General features: G+C 40.9%; 1 pseudogene; it reads left to right on the forward strand.

Moving 5' to 3' along the window:
• The first annotated feature begins 6,510 nt into the window (after window positions 1-6,510).
• Window positions 6,511-17,174, forward strand: LOC110288755 (mas-related G protein-coupled receptor member A1 pseudogene; annotated as a pseudogene).
• Window positions 17,175-17,434: the final 260 nt, after the last annotated feature.

Below are 17,434 nucleotides of genomic sequence, written 5' to 3' on the forward strand. Positions count from 1 at the left end.
TGAAATTGGGAACAAAACACCCATGGAAAGAGTTACGGAGATAAAGTTTGAATCTGTGAAGAAAGGGTGGACCATCTAAAGACTGCCATATCCAGGGATCCATCCCATAATCAGCTTCCAAACGCTGACACCATTGCATACACTAGCAAGATTTTGCTGAAAGGACCCAGATATAGCTGTCTCTTGTGAGACAATGCCGGGGCCTAGCAAACACAGAAGTAGATGCTCACAGTCAGCTATTGGATGGATCACAGGTCCCCCAATGGAGGAGCTAGAGAAACTACCCAAGGAGCTAAAGGGAACTGCAACCCCATAGGTGGATCATTATTATGAACTAACCAGTACCCCAGAGCTCTTGTCTCTAGCTGCATTTGTATCAAAAGATGGCCTAGTAGGCCATCACTGGAAAGAGAGGCCCATTGGACTTGCCAACTTTATATGCCCCAGTACAGGGGAATGCCAGGGCCAAGGGGTGGGGGTGGGTGGGTGGGGGACTGGGGGGGGAGTGTATTGGGGACTTTTTGGATAGCATTGGAAATGTAATTGAGGAGATTACCTAATTAAAAAAAAGGGAATAAAAAAGGAACCCTGTTGAAATAACACTGAACATGATAAACTGTTACAGCTGATTGTGACTTCCCAGTGTGGGTCCTAGGGATTAAACTTGGATCCTCTGTAAGAACCCTATGCACTCTCAGTCACTGAGTCATCTCTCCAGCCCCTAAAGGAACATATTTAAGAAAAGATTATATTTACTGTATCTTACCTCAAAATGTAAATTTACAAAATATTGTATATTTTATATATATTGGTTATATACTTGGAAGAGTCCTGTAGTTCCAAACAACATGTAGAATATAAAGTTATTGTTCAACATCATAGTCAGCTGTGTGTTTTAAAGTCCAATAATTAGAGGACAGTATAGATTGATTGCCAGAAAATTCCATTATTTGAGATAATTGCCATTAATTGAGAAGTTATAATATTAGCTATGATAGGAAGCATTAGTGATTCCCCCCAAGAGTACTCATGTTGAATCCTAAGAGATCTCTTCACAACCCTTTTCTTATTAGTTACCAGGAAAGTTATCAAACATGCTGTAATACACTTTTATTTCTCTAAAAGAGGCTAAGGAATAAAGGATTGAATCAAAAAAAAACAAAATTAGTTATGAAATTATAACATCCGGCATTCAAATTTTTCAACCAAGTATACTCATGGATTACTTTATTACTATATGTTCAATCTGATAAATATGTTTTCATATAATTATGTCATGTGTTATTTATTAAAAAATCATATAGGCTATATATTCAACACACACACACACACACACACACACACACACACACACACACACACACACACTCCCTGCTTGACGGCACTTATGTTTCAATGCTGCAAATTCAGGTTTCTTGGCTTCAGAGTTCTCCCCAGAACAGAACTCTGATGATTACGTATTCTATGTTTCTGACCTAGTTTGCTTGTCTATTACTATGATTTACCAAAACTCATATGGGAGACAAGGGTTTATTTGGCTTACAGACTTCAGTTCATCACAGGGGACACCAAAAAAAGAACCTGCTGTCAGGAATTGAAGGGAAGACCATGGAGGAAGAGTACTTCTGGCTTGAACTTCATGGCTTGTTCAGCTTGTTTTCTTATTCAACCCAGGCCCACCTACCCATGGTTGGTACTACCCACCATGATTATTCATGGATTATTCATTAAGAAAATGTCCCATCAAAATGCCCACAGAACAATCTGATGAAGATAAATGATCACTTAATATTCCCCCTTCCCAGATATGTCTCAGATTGTGTAAAATTGACAGAATCTAGCCAGCTTCTGTCCAGATGTTATAGAAGAGTTTGGCCTTTATGACACCCACCAGGTATCGAGAAATTCTATAACAATGCTGTAAGTTCAAGCACACGCAGAGTGTCATGATGTGATGTCATGGGTGGCTAAACTTATTGCAAAACTTAGGAGTTTGTGATTTTGTCAGTTACACAGTTTTTCCTAAAGTGTTTCCCACTATGCAAAGACCTATTGAGTAATCCCAAAATGAGAGGGGTGAACAATTCATCTTTAAGATAAATCACACAAAACTACACTCTGAATCTTTCTGTACGTGAATGCTGATGATGTCTTATTAACTGTGTGTCATTAACATCTTTGCTATTAAATTGGATAAGCTGTGATAAAATTCATTTCCAGTGTTTTTTATAGTACCTTCCTTTCTGTGAAAAACTCATTTATCCAACATAACTGAAGCATATAACTTCAATGAGGCACACAATCACAACATCTGAAAGTCACAGAGGTAATGGTGATGCAGAGCTGGGCCATTAGTTAGATAGGTGGTGTTTTTATTTTTAAAGAGAAATTGGTAGAAAAAAATTTAAATTACATTCTTACTGTCACTAGTGGGGATGTAACTGTTTACTCTATTAGATCATGGCCTGTCTGGTTTACAGATTTATTGAGCACCAGCCCTGTCCTCATTTATAGCAACTACCATATCCATCTAGATGATCAATACTCTCTTATCTATATTTTAACCATCTTTAACCTTATCACCCACTCCATATAATCACCAGTTTTGTATTGAGTCAACCTCCACATCAGTAGGACTGCCAAAGTTTTCATTTCCACATCATCTGCCCAATCCTCCCCTCCCCTCCTCTGTACAGCTGTTTTCCATACAGCCTCTGCTCCAATGGCCTCCCCACATTCAACACAATACGTGTCAATTCCAGGCTTGCTACATTCAGAGTCCACAGTGTGTTGTTAGAGTCAAAATCTTGCACACACTCTTGGTGCCCTTGTTCCACTCATCACTGCTCATTTACCAGACACAGATGACCTGTTTAAATCTCTCACTCATGGGCTGGGGATAAAGATATGTCTCAGCTTGTAAAGCACTTCCCTAACATGCAAGAATCCCTGGGGTTGATTCCCAGTGTGACATAAACTATATGTGGTGGCAAATGCCTATTATCCCAGCATTGGATAAAATCAGAAGCTCATGATCATTCTCAGGTAGATAGCCAGATTAAGGCCATCTTGGAATATACGAGAACCCATCTGTACTGGCTAGTTTTGTGTCAATTTGACACAGCTTGTGTTATAACAGAGAAAGGAACTTCAGTTGAGGAACTGCATCCATGAGATACAACTGTAAGGCATTTTCTCAATTAATGATCAAGGGGGAAGGGCCCCTTGTGGGTGAGACAATCTCTGGGCTGGTAGTCTTGGTTCTATAAGAGAGCAGGCTGAGCAAGCCAGGGAAGGCAAGCCAGTAATGAACATCCCTCCATGGCCTCTGCATTAGCTCCTGCTTTCTGACCTGCTTGAGTTCCAGTCCTGACTTCCTTGGTGATGAACAGCAGTATGGAAGTATAAGCTGAATAAACCCTTTCCTCCCCAACTTGCTTCTTGGTCATGATGTTGGTTCAGGAATAGAAACAAGGACTAAAACAAATTGGTACCAGGAGTGGGGTATTCCTGTGACAACCTGACCATGTTTTGGGGAAGACTGTGGAAGGACTTTGGAACTTTGGGCTAGAAGATGAATTCGGTGTTAAGAGCTCTGTCGAATGTTGTGTAGGAGCTTGGAAGATAATATTAAGAACAGTGCAGAAGATGGAGATCTGGCTTGTGAAAATTCAGAGGGAAAATTAAAGATTCTTCTCAAGGCCATTGCTGTTTTGATTGTGAAGATTCTATAGTTCTGGTTAGCTGGCACTGAAAAATTGCTGTGATTAACAAGATAACAGAACTACTAAAGCAAAAACTTTGCATTACTAGGACTATTGATGCTGGTTAGTTGGAGCTAAGAAATTAGTGGTGATTAAGAAGAGACCAGCATCGTTGAGGTGACATCTTCTAGGAAGTGTTTTCTGAAAGCACAAAGAGGCTTGTGTTCCAGAAATAGCCAAGATTGTACTCCTGCTGCAGCAGGACTTGATAATGTGTAAGGGTCACCCAGGTGGCACTGGTTTTGAAGGCATGAAGGGTTCACTCAGAGCAGTTGAGGCTTGGCACTGTGAGAGGCCATGGAAGGCCATTGGTGAAGGTGCAGCCTCAGTGGCAATTGACGGCCTAGGACTGAAGGGGTCATGCAGTGTTTTGGAGATGCCAGTACCAAGAGATGACCACCAAGAGCAGCAGCAGCAGTGGAGTATAGGCATCTGGAGCCTAGAGGACGATGCATGTGCTACAAGGGGCATGGCTGGAGAAGTGACCCAAGCCCTTGGAGGAGCCCAGAAGATCGTGAGTTGGATTCCAGACATTGGATGGTTGAAGATTGATTTTTGCTTTTGATTGTGACTGTGCCCTGATATTTTCCCTCTTGAAGGAAGAAACTATTTTAATGGAGCCCACAGTTGAGAAACTTTTAATTGTAAAAAAGACTTTGGATTTTAAAAATGATGGATATTTTAAAGAGATTGAAATTTTAAGAATGTGTAAAGACTGTGGGACGTTTAAAGTTATTTAGACCTTGGGGATGAGTAAGAATGTAAGGGTTGAGGCTTACTACTGATGTGTTTGTGTGTCAAGTTGACAAGGGGTCAATTGTACTGGCTAGTTTTGTGTTTGACACAGCTGGAGTTATCACAGAGAAAGGATCTTCAGTTGAGGAAATGCATCCATGAGATACAACTGTAAGGCATTTTCTCAATTAAAGATCATGATCAAGGGATAAGGGCCACTTGTGGGTGGGACCATCTCTGGGCTGGTAGTCTTGGTTCTACAAGAGAGCAGGCTGAGCAAGCCAGGGAAGGCAAGCCAGTAATGAACATCCCTCCATGGCCTCTGCATCAGCTCCTGCTTTCTGACCTGCTTGAGTTCCAGTCCTGACTTCCTTGGTGATGAACAGCAGTATGGAAGTGTAAGCCGAATAAACCCTTTCCTCCCCAACTTGCTTCTTGGTCATGATGTTTGTGCAGGAATAGTAACCCTGACTAAGACACCATCTCAGAGAGAGAGAGAGAGAGAGAGAGAGAGAGAGTACTGGATGGGCTTGTGAGTCAACTTGACACAGGCTGGAGTTATCACAGAGAAATGAGCTTCAGTTAGGGAAGTGCTTCCATGAGATCCAGTTCTAAGGCATTTTCTCAATTAGTGATCAAGTGGGGAGGTCTTCTTGTGGGCAGTATAATCTCTGGGCTGATAGTCTTGGTTCTATAAGAGAGCAGGCTGAGCAAGCCAGGGAAAGCAAGCCAGTAAAGAACATCTCTCCATGGCCCGTGCATCAGCTCCTGCTTTCTGACCTGCTTGAGTTCCCGTCCTGACTTCCTTGGTGAAGAACAGCAGTATGGAAATGTAAGCTGAATAAACCCTTTCCTCCCCAAGTGCTTCTTGGTCATGATGTTTGTACAGGAATCAAAACCCTGACACACACACACACACACACACACACACACACACAGAGAGAGAGAGAGAGAGAGAGAGAGAGAGAGAGAGAGAGAGAGAGAGAGAGAGATGGGGTGGGTGGGTGGGTGGGTGTCTGAGTTGGTGACTGGGTGGTTGGATGGATGGATGGATGGATGGATGGATGGATGGATGGATGGATGGATGGATAATGGATGGATGGATGGATAGATGGATGGATGGATGGATAATGGATGGATGAATGGATGAATGAATGGGTGGATGGATGGACATACAAATGATAGATCTTTAAGTCACTCCTCAGTATATCTAGTCTACACAGAATATTCTTATACCTCATGGGATTAGATTGTATATTTGTTAACAGAGACAAATTCTAAAATAAAAATAAAAGTGAATGTTTCTTGATCAAAACTATAAGTGCATCTATTAAGATGTTTAGGAATGAATAGTTTAACAAGCAATTGCTTACAAAGAACAATGTTTTGAGAGACATTTGCCTTTTGCTTGATGCATTTCCATGTTATTTGGAAGAAACTGGAAATGTGCTGACATATGTGCTTTAGTAGAGAAAAGAAAAAGCCAGGCCAAGGGGAGTATGAAACACAGCTATGGACTTTGCTCCATCCATACTGATCACTTAACAACACTGCTCACTTTGCTTGGCATTATTGTCTAGAAGGCAGGAAACTGCAAGCAACAATCACTAACAGGAGGGAGGACACAGTGGGCTTGTGGTGAGTGCAAGGTGAGAGATTTTCTATGTGAAAGCATAGAAAAAGGAGAAATTGAGAACTTTCTCAGGAGGAACATGATGTAACAGGCCCTACACTCTCACTTGCCAATAGGACACTGAGCAGGAAACCACAGAGCTGTGTGGGTTACTGATAAACTTTACTTCTTTCCAACTTTTAAATTCACTGCTTCAGAGCAAAGAAATATCCTGGAGTGACTGCATCTTTTCTTCTACACAAGCCAGCGAGCTACATCCAGCAAGAGGAATGGGGAAAAGGTAAGGGTCTATCTGCAATGTTTTTCTGAATCTATTGTTACATCTTTGTGTGCTTATATCCACATAAATCCATACTGGGGCAGCATATTCTAGTTGACATGAGGACCAGGAGAGGAAAAGATGAGCATCACCCAACTCCCTTTTGGTGAGTTTGGTGCAGACAGGCTGGACAGTGAGTGGTTAGAAGCTCCTAGGTAATATTCAAGAGACTCCATCCTGACCTCCTTACCACAAAAGCTTTTGCTGCTGACATGCTCAACAGATGACCTCAAATCACAGAACCTTATGACCAGAGGATACATGCAGTGTTCCAGCAGACCTGGCGTAACTTCAGTGCACATCCTTTTGCTCTAGCAGGTTGCAGATGTCTGCCAGTGGTCTTGCCAAACAACCGAGCCCAGTCAGATATACCACCAAAATTCAGAGCAAAGAGATTGCCCAGCTATCTTGAGAAACAGAGAGCATGCCCTGACTGCTTGGGGCCAGCAGTAGCTGCCCATTCAGCATCACAAATTAGACACCGTGCAGGGAGGAGGTGTGTCCATACCAAAGAAAAATGAAAAAGAAGTGTGTCCCCACGAATACTCAACCATAAGGAAAAAAAGACGTAGCTTTATAAATCTCAAGAGATTGTGAGTTCTCTGGAAGACACTAACAAAGCTACAACAGCATTGATTTTAAAACAGGGCAAGGAATGACAGGAAATCCAGCCCAGTCCAATCCTCCTTAAAACTGTCAGTAAAGTTCAAGAATATGAAGACAAGAAATTAATTAAGATCTAAAAGCAACATAGCATATGAATAAGCAACCATCTCCTCATTAAGACACAAATTTGAACAACTATCTTTTTTATCAGGATGTATAAATCATACAAAATAACTGATTGTCTAATGATGTTTCATATATAAATCCAGTACCTGGATGGGATTCACATCTTCACCACCCTCTATTCCTTCCCTCCGCTTGCTCTTCTCCACCATCCCCTAAATAACCCCAAATTGTACTGTCATGTGGGTTTTTTTTTTCAGTTCACCAATCCCCTCAGTATTTCTCAATCTGAAATAACCTCATTGCTTATATACGTGTAAGTGTAGGTTAGAAGTAGAAATAAGGTATTTTTCTTGATCACACTCCCCCCCCCCCACACACACACACATACAATTCATTGATTGAGTCAGGGTCTCTCACTAATCCTAGAGCTATCCAATACCAGCTAATCTGGCTTGCAAGCTCGCTCTGGGGAACCCTGTCTTAGTTAGGGTGACTATTGCTGTGATGAAACCATGATCAAAAGAGACTTGAATAGGGAAGTGCAAGGTGAGTAAGAAAATGTTTGTTTTGCTTACAGTTCCATATAACAGTTCATCATCAGAAACAGTGAGAACAGGAACTCTAGCAGGACAGGGACCTGGAAGCAGGAGCAGATACAAAGGAGGGATGGTGCTTACTGCTTTGCTTCTCATGGATTGCTCAACCTACTTTCCTATGGAGCCCAGGAACACCATCCCAGGGACAGCACTACAATGAGCTAGGCCCACCACCATCAGTCATTAGTTAAGAAAATGTCCTATACTGGATCTTATGGAGGCATTTTTGAGGTTCCCTTCTTTCAGCTTGTGTCAAGTTGACATAAAATCAGCCAGCATCGCTTGTTTCTGCCTCACATGTGCTTGGATTACAGGGTGCTGATGCAGCCCAGATTAGAAGTAGGTTCTGGATATCTGATCTCCACTCCTCGTGTTTGCAGGACAAGTGCATTACCCACAGAACCATCTCCATGGCTTTGTACAAGGGAAAAGGGTATGTGAACCCAAGCACTTGATACACTGAGCCATATTCCAGCCCATTATTTCCTCTAGAGCTGAATAAAACTACCGTGTGTGTGTGTGTGTGTGTGTGTGTGTGTGTGTGTGTGTGTGTGTTTCCTTTATCCATACATCCTTTTATGAACATGTAGGTTGCTTCCATAATTTGACTATTGTGGAAAAAGACCACAATAAATATAACTATAACAGTTGTAATAGTTTCTATTGTATACTGACTTTGATTTCTTGAACTGGACACCCAAAAGCAGCCTACATGGAGCCTATGGCAATTTTAGATCTACTTTTTGAATGATAGCCACACTGACTGCCTTACTGGCTGCAATAACTTATATTCCCTCCTGTAGTCAAGGGATCTGTTTTCACTGTGACCTCACCAGCATCAATTCCTGATTGTTGCATGAGAGATGTTCATTTGAACTAAGATGATCATTTTAATTGATTTGTACAGCGTGAGAGATAGGGGTAGCTTCAATTTTCTACCTGTGGATTTCCTGTTTAATAGCATTATTTCCTGAAGAGGCCATCTTACTTACCTTTGTTAAGGGTCAGATGGAAATACCTGGATCCTCTAATCTATGACACTGATCTCCATTTTCCATTTCTTGTGCTAGTATCCCTCTTGGTTCATTGGTACAGGTCATTATTACCATTTGAAACTAGACATTGCTATGATTCTAGCACTGTTCTTGCTCAGGACTGGGGTGGTCATATCTGGCCTTTTGTGCTTCTCTATGAATTTTACGGGTTTTGTTTCTATTTGTGCAAGAATGTAATTGTACTTTGGTGGAGACTGCCCTCAATCCATTTTCACATTACTGGTGCAGACAATAGACAAACATGGATCTTTCCGACGCTTTAAGTGTCTTCTTCAATTTCTTTCCTCTGAGCCTAACTATTTCACTATTCCATTCATTTGACCCTGGTTATACTTACTCCTAGGAACTTCCTGGGTCATTGACTATGACTATTGCCCTGATTTATTCTTCAGTATACTTCCTGTAATGGTTTGTATATGCTTGGCCCAGGGAGGGGCTCTATTAGAAGCTGTAGCCTTGTTGGAGGAAGTGTGTCACTGCAGGTGTGGGTTTTAAGACCCTCATCTTAGCTGTCTGGAAGCCAGTATTCTCCTAGAGGCCTTCAGATGAAGATGTAGAACTCTCAGCTCTGCCTGTACCATGCCTGCCCAGATGCTTCCATGTTCCTGCCTTGATTATGGGTGGATATCTGAATGTGTAAGCCAGCCCCAATTAAATGTTGTCCATATAAAGGTTGCCTTGGACATGGTTTTTTAAGAGCAGAAAAACCATAACTAAGACATTTACTGCTGCTATATAAGAATACTACTGCATTTTTAATATTGTCTGGAAATGTATCTATTTCTTCTAGAATTTTCCAATTTATCAGGTAACAACTTTTCAAAAATACTCAGCCAGGCGTGGTGACACACAACTTTAATCCCAGCACTCGGGAGGCAGAGGCAGGCAGATTTCTGAGTTCGAGGCCAGCCTGGCCTATAAAGTGATTTTTCAGGACAGCCAAGGCTATACAGAGAAACCCTGTCTCGAAAAGCCAAAAAACAAACAAACAAAAAACAATCCCTAGTAATCCTCTATTTAGTCTCTAAATTAATTCAGTCTTATCTCTGTCACTTTAGGTTTATTTGGCTGGATGGTCTTTCCTTCCATCTCAGTTCTGAACTTTGTCTCTGTAACACCTTCCATGGGTATTTTATTCCCCATTCTAAGAAGGAGTAAAGTATCCACACTTTGGTCTTCCTTCTTCATGAGTTTCATGTGTTTTGCAAATTGTATCTTGGATATTCTAAGTTTCTGGGCAAATATCTGCTTATCAGTGAGTGCATATCACATATGTTAACACCACCTTTGAACTTAGGACAAACCTGTGCTTTGTCTGCCCCCTATTGGTGAGACAGTGACAACACCCCCCCCCCAACAGCAAGATCACCACAAACTCAGAGTACATGAGCAAGCTGCTTAGAATCTCTAGGTGCACAAAGTCAGATTGTGAGCACTAAATCTATAACCCATTCCTTGAATACATAGATTGTATGCTTGCCAACACCCTCAAGAGATTTCAAGGAGGCCTGAGTGTGGTCTGTGTATTTAGCACACACAAGCCTCAGCTTCAGTCCTCAGCACTAGAAGATAAGAGATCATGACCTTCACTAATGAACAAAATAAAGGAAGGGAGATTCTGGGAAGTTTATTCAGTTGATAAAGTGCCTTTTGCACAAGCATGAGGCCCAGAACTCAAACACCTGACATCTCACATAAAACCAGGCATGGCACATACCAGAAAATATAGGAGAGACAGGAGAGTCCTTGGGGGCTTTCGGGCCAATTAGTCTGACTAAATGAGTGAGCTGTAGGCTCAGTGAGATGCTCTGTCTTAAAAAGTAAGCTATCAAGGAATTGAGAACAACAACAATTTACATCAGTTTCTGCCCTGCCCACATGCATACACACACACACACAAACACACACACAAATACATACACACACACACACACACATACACACAGATTGCCACACATACAAAAAAAAAACCCTCAAGTACAGTCATCCAAAAAGATGCAAAAAAATGACATTTTTAAAAATTTATTCCTTTCAAAATACCAAAAATGAAACTTAATGGATAGGTCCAAAAGGAGTGTGTCTCAACATAATAAATACCACACTCAGTGTGGCCCAGCTGATATCATAGGAAAGCTGAAAACCTTGTCTCTAAGATCTCAAATAATACAAGAAATGTCAAAGATGGATTTTACTATATTATTCAACATCGTAGTTGTCTTAGTTAGGGTTTTATTGCTACTAACATGCACTATGTACAAGGCAACTTTTCTAAAGCTGTCATATATAGTGCAGAAAGTTCTGAGAATTCTACATCTTCATCTGAAGGCTGCTAGCAGAATGTTGGCTTCCGTGCAGCTAGGATGAGGGTCTTATTTTTTTATTAAAATTTGCCTTTTTATTACTTATGTATGGACTCTGTACACATGGGATCATAGTATGTTATTCACATCATGTACTTAATAGCAAATGGATGACAAGTAAATTAAACTTGATAATTTTGCCCTAATTCATTTTGTTCCTAATAAAATTAAACTTAAAAATTGATATGAAGGACAAAAATATATTTAGTCAATAAATCCACATGAATATAAAATGACAATATGAGTCTGAATCTTTCTATGGAATAGGTGACATGAGGATACATATTTAAATATTAATACCTACTTTTAAGGATATGATATATGTAAACATACAATTCTGGTCGCAATAGTATCTCTTTGAACCTATCCCAATTCTACTACACAACAGAGTCTCTATTCATTAAGATTCTAAATTACTTTTTTCCCTTTTTTGATTAGATATTTTCTTCTTTTACATTTCAAATGCTATCCCCAAAGTCCCCTATATCCTCCCCCTGCCCTGCTCCTCAACCCACCCACTCCCACTTCCTTGATCTGGCATTCCCCTTTATTGGGGCATAATCTTCACAAGACCAAGGGCCTCAGATGAGGTTCTTATAACCCACACCCACAATAACACAGCTAATCCAACATAACCACAACTAATCATGCCACATCCTGGGCCAAGCATGTACAAACCATCATATTACTAGAAGTCCTTGCTGGTGAGTTTAGGCAAGATAAAAGATTTAAATATTAATTAAGAGTGAAAAGGTCCAGTCCTGAGTTTTCAGGTGACAAGGTCTGATTTTTATCAGCATCTCTAAGTCCCCCAATGGCCACTAGAAATAATGAACAAACTCAGCATATGGAGAGGATACTAAAGAAAGCTGTGACACCCCAAGGAACACACTGCCACTGACCTATTTCATCCAAGTTGACCCCAACTGCCAACAACACAACCATCATTTGGAGTCCACCAACGGTTTAATATATTTATTAAATCCATTCTCATCAGCTGATCTCTGGAGGTGACCTTACACACATATAGAAAGATATACTTCATGCATATCCCCCATGTTTCTTAACCTAATCAAATTTACATTCAAGATGAACTAACACCCCAAAACATCACTTTAAACCACAAGGTTTTATGGTTGATCCTCAAATGACGTCTGTCTCTCCCAGCAAAAAAATCCACACATTCCTCTACCAACGACAAATGCAAAACTCCCCAAAGCTTTAGCAGATTCAACATTATAATTTCAGAATCTCCTGAGACTCAGGAAGCACTTTAAGCCATGATCACAAATAAAAATACAAAAAATATATAATCTCATCAAACTGTGACAGAGTGTAATTACTGCCATCCCAGCAGGGATAAATGGAGAAATGGAGAGAAAGGATTGTATCACATCAAGAACAAAACCCAGCAGGAAGCACACTGTGGCCCATTTCCAATATCTAGGGCATATGGTATCATTATCTAAGTACCAACAGCCTTGGGCAGCTAAGCTTCTAGCGACTTGCCATTTGTAGGCAAGTTGGCCTATCTCTGAAAATGATTCCACTTGGTATCTGTGTCTTTCCACTGGAGAATTCTTTACCTGTGGCATCCCCAACATCCTGTGCTTACCATTGGAATTAAGAGTTTACTGTTAAGGTTCACTTATCACACTATTGGGGTGGGGGTGGGGTCCTCTGTAAAGAATGCCACCCTGCTACACACTGACAGACTTCCTAGCTTTCCTTTGGAATTCCAGTGGGAAATTCCACGATCCAGTAACTTTTGTATTCTGGATGCACCACAAGAACAATGGCTATGTATAATACCAACTCAAGCATTACCTGGACTCACAAGGGTCATGACTTCAATAGCCTCTGAGAACCTCAGCAAATAAACCTGAGAAAGCATTTCCACTGGTATAATAATATCTTTGGGTGCCATTTGTCTCACAGGAAATTATTTCAAATTACTGTTCAGGTTTACACCCTTGAGCATGCAATATATACAGTCTGGCCAGAGAATCTTGAAGTGCCCTCAGAAATATTTCTCTTTACTGACCATGGTATATCTTATTTGGTTGATTGGTTTGCTTGGGTTGGGTTGGGAATTTTGTCAATGGACCACAAACCTAGACAAACCAAGAGAGAACTGAGAAATGTCTCCATCAGACTGAATGGAGGGAAAGTCAGTAGGCATTTTCTTCACTAATGATTGATGTAAAAGGGCCACACACACTGAGGGCTGAGCAATCCTTGAGTAGTGATCTAGTTAACTGTGGTTCCTCGCCATGTGATATAGAGCATCATGGTGGAAGTCTGTAGGGATAAGCATCACAGGGGGGGGGTTGTAGTTATTTATAGCATCATGTTAGGAGTGTGTAGTGATGAAGAGCATTATGGTGGGATTGGGTAGAGCTCCATGTTGGTGTGTGAAATATGGCAGAGCATCACATTGGGAGTGTGTCATGATGATTGGCACCAAGGGAGGACTGTGTAGTGATGCAGGCATCATTGGGAAAGTGTATAGTGGTGAACGGCATCATACTCAGGTCTTGTAGTGATGTGAGGAGACAGAGCCTTGAGCAGCACTGCAATAAATCATGGATGAGTATGAAAATGGCTCACATGCATGATCAGAAAATTACTCATCTGTCTGATTACATCTTACTTATTTTCACCAATGTTAAAGGAGGATTCTACAAACCCAAGTAGGCAAGTCAACAGCCTAAATATAACTAGTTCCTTTTGAAGTTACTGGTTCAATATAGCATACAAATACCTCCTGCCCTGAAATTAGCTTTGAACATTTCTAAGCCCCGTAATTGGAAGTAAAAGATTTACTGGGTTTCCACTTACTTTCATTTCTATTCTCTCAGGACCATAATGGCTGGTGTCTCTTATAAAAGAGAACAAGGAAGAAGCCTTGCATTCAACCCTGGGTGCCTGTCTAAATCCTCCTTTGGTCTGGAGGTCCTGTATGAATTCCTAAACTAAAAAGAAATCTTCCAGTCTCTGATTTTTCTTCCTAGACAACTGCTATTCCCTTCTATGTTGTCAACTTCTTCTCCTCACTCTTTCTGTACTTTGTTTAAGCTGGATGCTTTCTTAATCTACAGTATTGACTGCCATTTCAAAGTTGGATATTTAGTGGATTTGTAAATTTTTCTCTGGCTTTTCTCCCATCCACACATAATCAGTACACTGAACTGATGATTCTAAAGGACTTCTCAAAGGCAAGGGTTGGGATCCAGAGCTGTGGGGTTCTTAATAATTTTGCCTATCCTCTTTCAGCCTGTATCACCTCCCCTGAAACCAAAAAAAAAAAACGTATTCCTAACAGGCAAGCTAGGCCTGACAATAATGAATGAACATAAAAAGTACATTAACAACACCTGAAAATATCATAATAAAACTCATCGCCTTACACAGTATGTCATGGGGTCTGCTTAAATCCAATATAAATCCAACATAACCCAAATATTATGGCAGTGCAGATGACAAAACTTTATTGTTATCAAGCTGATTCTAGCACGTGGGGCCACAAAACAGACTCAAGAGCTGAACTATGACCCTAAAGAAATGTTGTACAGATTATTTAAGGAATGGAACGTTACTGATAGGGGAGAAGAATGGGCTGTACCATTGTCCAACCATGTTTTGACATGAAGGGTTGAGCAAGGGAGTTTTCTCCAATCAGATTAGGAGTAAGTTCCTAGGCCTGGGAAGAGAAACTTAATTTGACCCTGCCAACAAGAAGGAGAAGTTGCCCCTGAGATATTTGAACTCTGACAATTATTTACTTATAATAGAAGTTGTTCAGCAACTTGGAAGTCCCCAGCTCTCTCTGGTTCCGGGGACCTTGGATTTAGTTTCTGTGATTACATGGACTTTGAAAATGAAATGGTAGCTCTTAGAATTGGTTTCTTTTGCTTGTTCCCAACAAATATGTATTAATAAATTATATCTTTAACAAAAGGTGTGTTCAATCAAACCAACCCTGAGATTCCACCTCACACCATTCAGAATAGCTAAAATCAAAATTTTATCAGCAGATGAGTGAGAGCATATTCTGGCAAGGATGTGTAGGAACAATCTGAGTGAGGAACAATCCTCCCTTGCTGGTGGGAATTTCTGCTGGTACAACTACTCTAGAAATCAGTTTGATGTTTCCTCAGAAAATTGGACATAGTACTACAGGAGGATCCAGCAATACCACTCCTGGGCATATACCCAGAAGATCCTCAAACATGTAATAAGGACACATGCTCTAATATGTTTATATTGTTTATATTAGCCAGGAGATGGAAAGAACCTAGATTTCCCTCAACAAAGGAATGGATACAGAAAATGTGGTACATTTACACATGGAGTACTACTCAGCTATTAAAAATGAGGAATTCATGACAATCATAGGCAAATGGATAGAACTAGAAAATATCATCCTGAGTGAGGTAACCCAATCACAAAAGAACACACATGGTATATACTCATGGATAAGCGGATACTAACCCCCAAACTGTGAATAAGCAGGATAAAATTCACAGACCACATGAAGCGCAATAAGAGGGAAGACATAAGTTTGGGTGCTTCAGAGCTTCTTAGAAGGAGAACAAAATACTCACAGGAGCAAATATAAAGATAAAATGTAGAGCAGAGACTAAAGGAAAGGTCACCAAGAGACTGTCCCACCTGAGGATTCATCCCATATACAGTTACCAAACCCAGACATTATTGTGGATGCCAACAAGTGCACACTGAAGGGAGCCTGATATGGCTGTCTCTTGAAAGGCCCTGCCAGATCCTTACGAACACAGAGGCAGATGTTAGCATTCAACCATTATACTAAGCACAGGGTCCCTAGTAGAGGAGTTAGAGAAAAGACTGAGGGAGTTGAAGGTATTTGCAATCCCATAGGAAGAACAAGAATATCAACCAATGAGATCCACACACACAAACCAGCTCCCAGGGAATAAGACATCAACAAAGGAGTATACATAGCTCCAGATGCATATGTAGCAGAGGATGGCCCTGTCATTATTCAGTGAAAGAAGAGGGAATTGGACCTATCTCAATAGATGCCCCAGTGCAGAGGAATCCAGGGCAGAGAGGTGGAAGTGGCTGGCTGGGTGGAGGAAAACCCTCATAGAAGCAAGGAGGGGGAGGATTGGATAGGGGGTATAGGGAGGGGGGAAGCAGGAAAGGGAATAATATTTGAAATTTTAAAAAGAAAATATGTAATAGAAAAAATTTTTAAAGGAAAACAAAAGGAGTGTTCATAGGGAAGGCCTCATTTCTTCTTTGTCACATAATAGCTTTCATGCTGCTTCTTCTCAAGGTTTCCTACCCCCACATTATCTTTTTCTGGTGCTTTTACACTGTCTTGATGGACATCAGCACTGAGCGCTGCCTGTCTGTCCTATCCCCAATCTGGTATCACTACCACCACCCAGAACACACGTCAACTGTCATGTATGCTGCGATCTGGGTCCTGTACTTGTTGATCTTCATTCTTAATAGGTATTTCTGTGGGTTCTTAGATACCAAATATGAAAATAACAATGGGTGTCTGGCATCAAACTTTTTACTGCTGCATACCTGATGCTTTTGTTTGTGGTTCTATGTCTGTCCAGTCTGGCGCTGTTGACCAGGTTATTCTGTGTCGCTGAGTGGATGAAGCTTACCAGATTGTACATGACCATCATGCTGAGCAATTTTGGTTTTTCTCCTCTGCAGGTTGCCTTTGGGCATCTACTGGTTCCTGTTTTTCAATATTAACGATGGTTTTCGTGTATTTGATCTTAGATTTTATGTGGCATCAATTGTCCTGACTGTTCTTAACAGCTGTGCCAATCCTATCATTTACTTCTTCATGGGCTCCTTCAGCCATTGGTTGAAGCACCAGACCCTCAAAATGGTTCTCCAGAGTTCACTTCAGGACACTCCTGAAATAGCTGGAAACATGGTTGTGAGGTCAAGAAACAAACCAAAGGCATGATGAAGAGCCTCTGCCTAGACCTCAGAGATAGCTTTGGAGTGAGTACTGCCCTGCTGCACTTGACCACTGTCCAATCTCCTCTCAGCTTACTGACTTGGCATGCCTCAGTGGTTCACCAACATCTTCAACAGTTGTTCAATAACCTAGTTTTTCTCCATTTCCCAATCAGAAAGTATCATGTCTACATAATTCTTGACATTAATCAAATTCTCATGCTAACTTCATCTGAAGATTTCTTGCTGTTTCTTTGGAACTTTAGT

Source organism: Mus caroli, unplaced genomic scaffold (assembly GCF_978045245.1).
Source record: "Mus caroli unplaced genomic scaffold, Mus_caroli_1 scaffold_8, whole genome shotgun sequence".
NCBI lineage: Eukaryota > Metazoa > Chordata > Mammalia > Rodentia > Muridae > Mus > Mus caroli.